Here is a 7,939-nt window from a genome sequence, read left to right as displayed (position 1 = left end):
TTAACAGTTTAAAAGTTTAAAACATCTCTAACAGATACAATCAATTTGATATATGAAATAAAAAAAATCACTTTTAACAACAAAAACAACTGTTTTTACGTAATTTTTATATTAATTATCAATTGTTTTAGCCTAAAGATGAGAAAACATGGTTGAAATATAATCAAATTGAATAATATTATGAGTTATTTACAAATACTGTACAAATATTTTACAAAAGTATTACAATCGTAGTTGATATGGAAAATATATTAATTGGTGAAATATCTTAAGTTATTATTCGTTTTTCATAATAATTTTACTGTTTATAATTAATCAAACACTATTCTTAGTAAATAATAACAATCTTAGAGATTAATAAAGGTAACTATTCAGTAAGATGATACCTAAACTAACATATATTGTTAAAAAGAAACTAAAAATGGGATTACTTCAGTAAAAAAAAAAAAAGTTGAATTTTTCTTAAAAGTTCAAGTTTTTACTTATCAAATTTACTTTATTAGATTATAGTTTTGTAATTTAATAGTTTTAACACTTGAAAATACTTTATTACAGCAAAGGCTTATCTACCGCAACATATGGTGTTAATTCAGAGTATAAAGTGTTAATAGTAAAATCAATTAATTTAAAGTCAAAACTGTAAAAACTACTTCACTCTACTAGTGCTACTACGTCCTCATGTTTGTATCTTAAAACCAGACAGTTCCCATTAAACCAAGTTTACTAAACATTGTAATTCATTAAATTAAAGCATATTTTATCAAACAAAAATACGTAAATAGATAAATTATGGTTTAAAAAATAGGTACAAGTGCTTAAGGTACACACCTTCTTACATTTGAGGAGTCATTGTATATTACAGTACTGCCAAAACACGTACTGAATTAAACCCGTAACCTTAAAAAAAAAACATTGTACATTTTCTATTGTAAAACTTTATTTTTTGTATTAGCTGTTACCATTAGACTATCTGTTGTAAACAGATGTAAAATGGTGATAGCTTTCGTTAAAAGTTGATTAATACAGGGATCATAAAATACCAGTATCCTAGTTTACTCATTCAATTCCCAGCAGATTTTGACCAAGTTGTAACGGCTGATCAGATTTTCTTTTACACATTTGCTCATTTAAAAACAAAATATTATGTTTTTTCTTTACAATGAAGAGTTCCATCAATAACTATTGGTTGCCATCAGTAACTATGGGATCTCTTCACCCATTTATATTGACCTTTTTTTAGCGAATTTCCCTACAGTGAAGTAGCTATTGCCATAGGTCTTATAGCAAGACCTGGGCCTAAGACGAACTAACTTTTTCATTTTGATGTCCCCAGAGGTTTTACATATGTTTTAGATATGTCCGTGAACGTGATAACTTGAGTAATATTTGTCCATTTTTGATGAAACTGGGGTATAAGGCAGGAAAAACTTGAACACAGACGAATAGTTTACTTGGGAATTATTTTCCCGGTAAATATACAATTTGTATTACATGTAACAATTATTCAGGAATAAAGAGATTTTGATTTGATTTGAATGAGTTGGCGAACCAGCATGATCGGACAACGGTTTTACGGAAGGGTCTTATAGGGTAAAAATTAAATTTTTTTCCATTTTTGACCCTCAAAACAAAAGACATTTACAATTCCCCCTAGTACCATTTTTAGAGCTAAAAAACAAATAATTTTGTATATCGCAGGGTTTTTACAGTTTTTGGTCAACAACAAAATTTAAAAACAATCTTAAATTTAAAATTGCCATACAATTTTTGTGGAGAATAAATTAAGAGTAAGTAAGTTGTGGTTTAATTGTGTACGGTTATGTATTTTGTTTAAACTTGGCAAATTAACTTATTTTATACAAAGCTATTAATCTTCTACTAAAAAAACTGTATTACCTTCCCTATAGCAAAATACCTAGGTTTGTGTTTAACATAATGCTATTTAAATAGATTTAATTGGAAATCCAATCAGGGAAATGGAGATTCGCTTAGTCTGCAGGTTGGCTGCGATGGAGGTATTTATTAAAAAAATAACATAGCTGTGTGAGCTAGTCACAGAATGTGGTAGTGTCTAAAATTCTATTGCTTGCCTTATTTTTTTGTTGCTGACCAGGATGATGGATCATAGTAGTTCTATTCCCCACCATAAGTAATATCCTTGATTAGAATTAATAAGAAAGTTTGTGTATTTAAAAGAATTCAGTAACTTAGATCAGCGCAATCTGTTGGTGGCTCACATTGACCACGACAATTTTGATAAAATATTTGGCTACAAATTTAACATGAGGATAGAATGTCTAAAGGTAGCATCCTTTTTATAAAACGTCTAATAATGTACAACAGCTTGATGAGAATAACTTCCCACAACTATCTGATATGAACTCAGGTAAAAAATTCTAATGTAATATCGACAGTCCAGGAAATGAGGAAAAAAAGGGACAACAAAACTCAGCAGTACCGTAGCCTAATATCAAATCAGGAACATGTTGAGACAGTGACACATCACATCATGTCACGAAATAAAGGATTTCGTGTTGCATAATGCTACTTTAAAAATACACAACTTCTTTTCAATAGAGCTATGAGAAAAATATCCTGTAACGATGGCAAATTTTATTGGACGTGTATTGTGAAAGGAGATAGGAGAGGAATACTGTAGTATTTTTTAAATAAAAAACATTATGTAGGTTGTTCCAGAGAGAGTAGCAAAGTCGCAACATCATAAAATTCTTACCAGGAAAAATTCCAAAAGTAAATTAAAGTAAAGCCGATGGGAAAATAGTTTAGGAAAGTTGCAGACAGGAAAACTTGGGGACACGGAAAGTTGGGGGGGGGGGGGGTGTGACCTAGTTGTCATACACAAATACAATTTAATATGTACAATTTACACCAAACTTTTAAGTAACATCTATTAAGAAAATGGAAATTATCAAACAATGAACTTGATCTACTTATTAACACCAAATTTATACAACGAGTATTGATAGGATTTCCTCTCGATCGTAATCTTAATTATAAAATATATCATTGTTATTCAATCCATTACAATTCAAATAATGTAAGCCAGTGTAGCAACAAGACTACACACAACAGGCTGACGCCGCACAGTAGCACAATCCAATGGACGATGCGAAGACACCTTCGAGTAACTGGGGTACTAAAGATTATTTTTCGGGGACGAAACATTTTTCCGAGCAGGGGAGTGTAAACATATTTATATTTTAATTAAATTCTTAAATTTCATTCAAGCCCATATCTTTAAAATTCGTATTAGGCCCATTTAAAACTTGCTACTGATTCAAGTAAATCAAATATTAAAATTTTCTAATACAAAGAGACATGTAGAATGGCACCGACGAGTCTACAAGTATCATATTCAAGGTCCCGGGCAATGGACGCACAACCTGACGTCTACAGTGAACTGCTGATCGAAGTGGCAGCCAATCACAGCGTTGAGCACCAAAGGGATCATCTATGATTGGACACTGTAGGCGGAGTTAATTAGAATGATGGGAAATCTTGAAAAAGGAAGGGACAGGAGGAGCAAGATGGCATCAGTCTGGAAGAAGATTGGCGAGGCTTAGGACGGGGTCGGATCGAGTAGGATTAGGGAGTAAATGTTTGTTCAGGAATTTTTTGAAAAACACTGTCTCCTCTGGAACCGAGCTTTTTGTTTCAAAAGGCGAGTGAATTATTTACTTGAGGTTTTCATATAGGTTTGTTTGATTATAGAGTAGTATCAGAGCGATTGCTGCGCAACCTTGTAGAAATGTAACAAACTAATTGAGAATAAAGTTCACAATATGAATAGTAAAGCGCTTGCTGTGCAACCTATCAGAAATATAATGAACTAATCGAGCAAAAAGTTCATAAAATGAGATCAAGTGAGCAATGCCTTGGTTCCCTACCACTTTGAGTCTAATACTTTGGCACTGAGCTAACTTTATCTCTGATAAGCGTGCTCTAAACAGTTGCTATTATATTGCATTATATGGTAATTGCCACTTATTAATGAGATTTCATGGTGAACAGACTATAATGTTTCAGCAAGACAATCAGCAGCAGCCTCAAAGAAACCCTCCTGGCCAGGATTTAAGAAGGAACCTTTACCTGGATTTTCCTCTCCCATATCAAAGGCAATACGAACGTCGAGCTGATTCTAGCTCAGGACGACCTGTTCAGAGTGGGTTTGTTTCCTCAACTAGCTGGCCACCTGGTGATGCAACGATGTAGGGCCTACAAAGCACAGACAAAGTATGCACCGTCAGAGAGGAGTAGTGAACCATTACAAGATCGTAAAGTAACATGTGTTCAGGAGGAAGATGCTAATCATTTTGTGAGAGATTTGTTAAGTGACTTTTAGTTATAAAATAAAGCTTGTTTTTGGTATAAAAGTGTGTATTATTTGCTATATCATATAGTATAGTTCTTGACACCCATTAAGAAGGATGGAGGAAGAAAGAATGTTCAATATCTCTAAAAACTTTAGAGTTTTACTGAGAGAAGTTAATGATAAAACATATAATGCTTTTGAATCTAATGGTGATAATTTTGTTATTTATACTCAAGCATGGGAAAAACTAAAACCATATCTTCATGAAATTGATCAAGAGTTTATTAAAAGGCATGATTTTAAAAAGGAGCAAAACAAAGTGTTTTCAATTGTGGATGAATTTAAGATAGTAGTTGGGGATAATAAAACTAATGTGTATGTAAAAATAGAGTTGGGAGATAGTGTAATTAAATTGGATGGTGAAAGATGGAAGAAATTTCAAGAAATATTTCCTATTGATGTTATTCTTAGGTTGTCGGTTACTCATCACTAAAATAAATTAATCACAATTTACTAAAAAATGTTGAGGTATATTTCAAGTTTACATCAAAACTCATCTTCAGCCTCTAATAACAACATATCAAGTAAATAAACTATGATTTATAATGTTTGTTTATAAATTAATTAACATGTGTTTGAATTATTTTAAAATTAAGTTAGTAGGAAAAAAATTTTATATGCATATGTTATGTAGATGTCACAGTTAATTTATTATTGTTTTTCCAATTTTAATTTGTTCTCAACCTCTTCTCGAATTAAAGGTATAAACATAGGGCTGATTGTAGCACTAGGTTGGGATTTACATTGAGGAAAGAGCATTCCTGCCATCCACATCCAACTTTACAGTGCGTAGTAACAATAAGTTTATCAAAACTTTATCCCCTGAAAATTTATTATTTTGTCAAAATATTGGGATATTCAAGAAGAAATGAATCGAATATTAAATATAAATTCTGAATCAAGCTTTGACAACAGTGTCATTGACTTTCAATTCCATTCTCACAATCCTTATTCATCAAACACTTTTGGAAACAGTGATGAAATAAGAATACCAATTCACCAGCAAGATGTATATACGTTACCAAGTGAGAGTTATATTTAAATTGAGGGACTTTGAAAAAACAGGATGGAAATGATGATACTACAACTAATCTAATAAATTATGCAATCGCATTTCTATTCGAAGAAATCAGATATGAGCTATGTGGAACAGAAATAGATCGAGTAAACAATTTTGGAATTACTACGACAATGAAAAATATACTTACATCACGTCCTGGAGATGTTCATTGGATGGGGAACGCTGGCTGGACATTACCTAAGATTGATGTACTTGAAGATAAAACCAACTTTTCATTTTGTGTACCACTCAAGCTGTTGCTTGGTTTTGCTGAAGATTTTAAAGAGATTTTGCTAAATGTGAAACAAGAACTAGTATTGTTAAGATCTTCATCAGACAAAAATGCAATATTGCAAGCTGCAGCATCTTTACAAACTGTTAAATTTGTAATAACCAAACTTATCTGGAAAATGCCTTATGTGAAAATTGATGATGAAATTAAACTATCACTTCTAAAACTAGTGGAAACAGATCAACCTTTAAGAATTGCCTTTAGGAGGTGGCAAATGCATGAGTACCATGTGCTACCTCAAACCACTTCTCAAACATGGACTGTTAAGACACTATCAGTTATTGAGAAACCTAGATATGTTATTGTAGGTTTCCAAACTGAACGTAAAGAAAAAAATAATAAAAATGCATCACATTTTGATTTTTGTGATTTAAATAACATAAGGCTTTATTTAAATGGAATATACTACCCATATGATCCATTGAATGGAAACAAAGCTTTGTTATATGAGTACTATGCAAAGTTTCAATCTTCTTTCTATGCAGGAAGTGATGATCAACCATGTGTAAGCAAAAAATACTTCATTGAGAGTTCACCATTATTTGTATGTGATTGTTCTAAACAATCTGAAACATTAAAAAGTGGTACAATTGATGTACGTCTTGAAATTGAAACTAAAAAAGCAGTTCCTGCAAATACTGCTGCATATTGTTTGATTATAAGTGATGGATTAGTGTATTACTCTCCATTGCCTGGAACTTTCAAAAAAGTTATGTAAATAGTGTATTATATAAATAAATCTTGTTTTAAAATTATGTTGTTATATGTTAACCTTATACCATTATAATAAAGGAAATTAAAAACACAAATTAATATCATATATACAAGTTTATTTACATATTTTGCTGACATAATTTAAAATGTCCATAAGCTAGGGTGTTAATACCATCATCTAGAATATGTCTTTTGTCATCATTTGCATTCATTGCAATTTTATTGATAGTAATAGTATTAATTCTATGATCTTTTGACCGAAACAGAGTTTGTTTCTTACAAATATTCAAGTCTCTATTAAACAAACACTTTTTAAAATCATCAAAATTGATGGCTTTTTCCACAACCTTTTTGTTAACACCTTTAGCTTTTTTCTTAACAACCTGTTCAAATATTCCATAACAGTAAAGCTTTGGACGCAAACCTACATATTCAATAATTATTTTGCCAGAACATTCATCCTTAAATTTACCTAGCACTTTCTTGTTACTAAAAAAGCATGGATGATTCTTACAAAAATTAGAAGTATCAAAATACTGTTTTAGTTCAGGGCTATTCATGTCTACATATATATCATTAGGGATAATTTCATAAAAAAGTGAATCTGTGTCAGAATACAAGAGTTTAACATTTGAACCAAAAAACCGTTTTATGATTTGGTAGTGAAAATCGTACATATGAAGTTTACTCAGCTCTAGCACTGTAAACCTTATGTAAATAGGTTTATTAAAGACAATACTTTCTTTTGAACAAGAGACAGCAGCTAAGGATTCACTGTATATAGTTCTATTCAAAAATGTAGGTTTACAAACTAATTTATCCAAACGTTTTTGTGATGTCACCAGTTCAAGAGACATTCTTTTACGTATATTTTCAATACTCTTACCAAACATTGCATTGTTCATTTTTTTATACAAGTCTTCCTCAAAAGGGTTTTTAGCTAATGTTCTTTTTGCAGTATTCCAATCTATGTAGGGTTTAAGCCAAGGGCTTTGATTGAATTTTAAGATTCTATGGACTTTTGTTACTTTCAAGCCTAGTTGAATAGCCTGTTTAAGGTTTAAATAATGGGTAATGTATCTTTCCTTATTTTTTAAGTAGTTAACAGTTTGGTTTGCTTAGAATTTGGTGGTGGTTTATTTTCAGGAAAAAGTGGTAAGTCATTATGTGAATCATGGAGATGAATTGGATATTCAACATCAACTTTCAAAACAAAACCAACAGAAGAGTCATCAGGAATATCTTCTACTCTAAAAGATGCTATGCCTTGTTTGCTCCGTTTGCTCATCCATTCAAATGAATTTAGTGGCATAGATTTACTCATGGCTAGGCCATATAAGTTATTTGCATCAAAATACATTAGATAAGAACTTTCTACTTTTGGATCAATAAACTCTTTTTTATATATTTATTGTTAGCACGAGCATATCTTTTAGAGCATGATGTGATTCCATCTCTTACGCCTTTTTCAATAAACAAA

This window comes from Macrosteles quadrilineatus, unplaced genomic scaffold (assembly GCF_028750875.1).
Source record: "Macrosteles quadrilineatus isolate MER2022 unplaced genomic scaffold, UCM_ALF_1.0 Scaffold_7__1_contigs__length_78375512, whole genome shotgun sequence".
In the NCBI taxonomy this organism is placed as follows: domain Eukaryota; kingdom Metazoa; phylum Arthropoda; class Insecta; order Hemiptera; family Cicadellidae; genus Macrosteles; species Macrosteles quadrilineatus.
The sequence above is the reverse complement of the archived record's forward strand: the minus strand, read 5'-3'. Positions refer to the sequence as shown.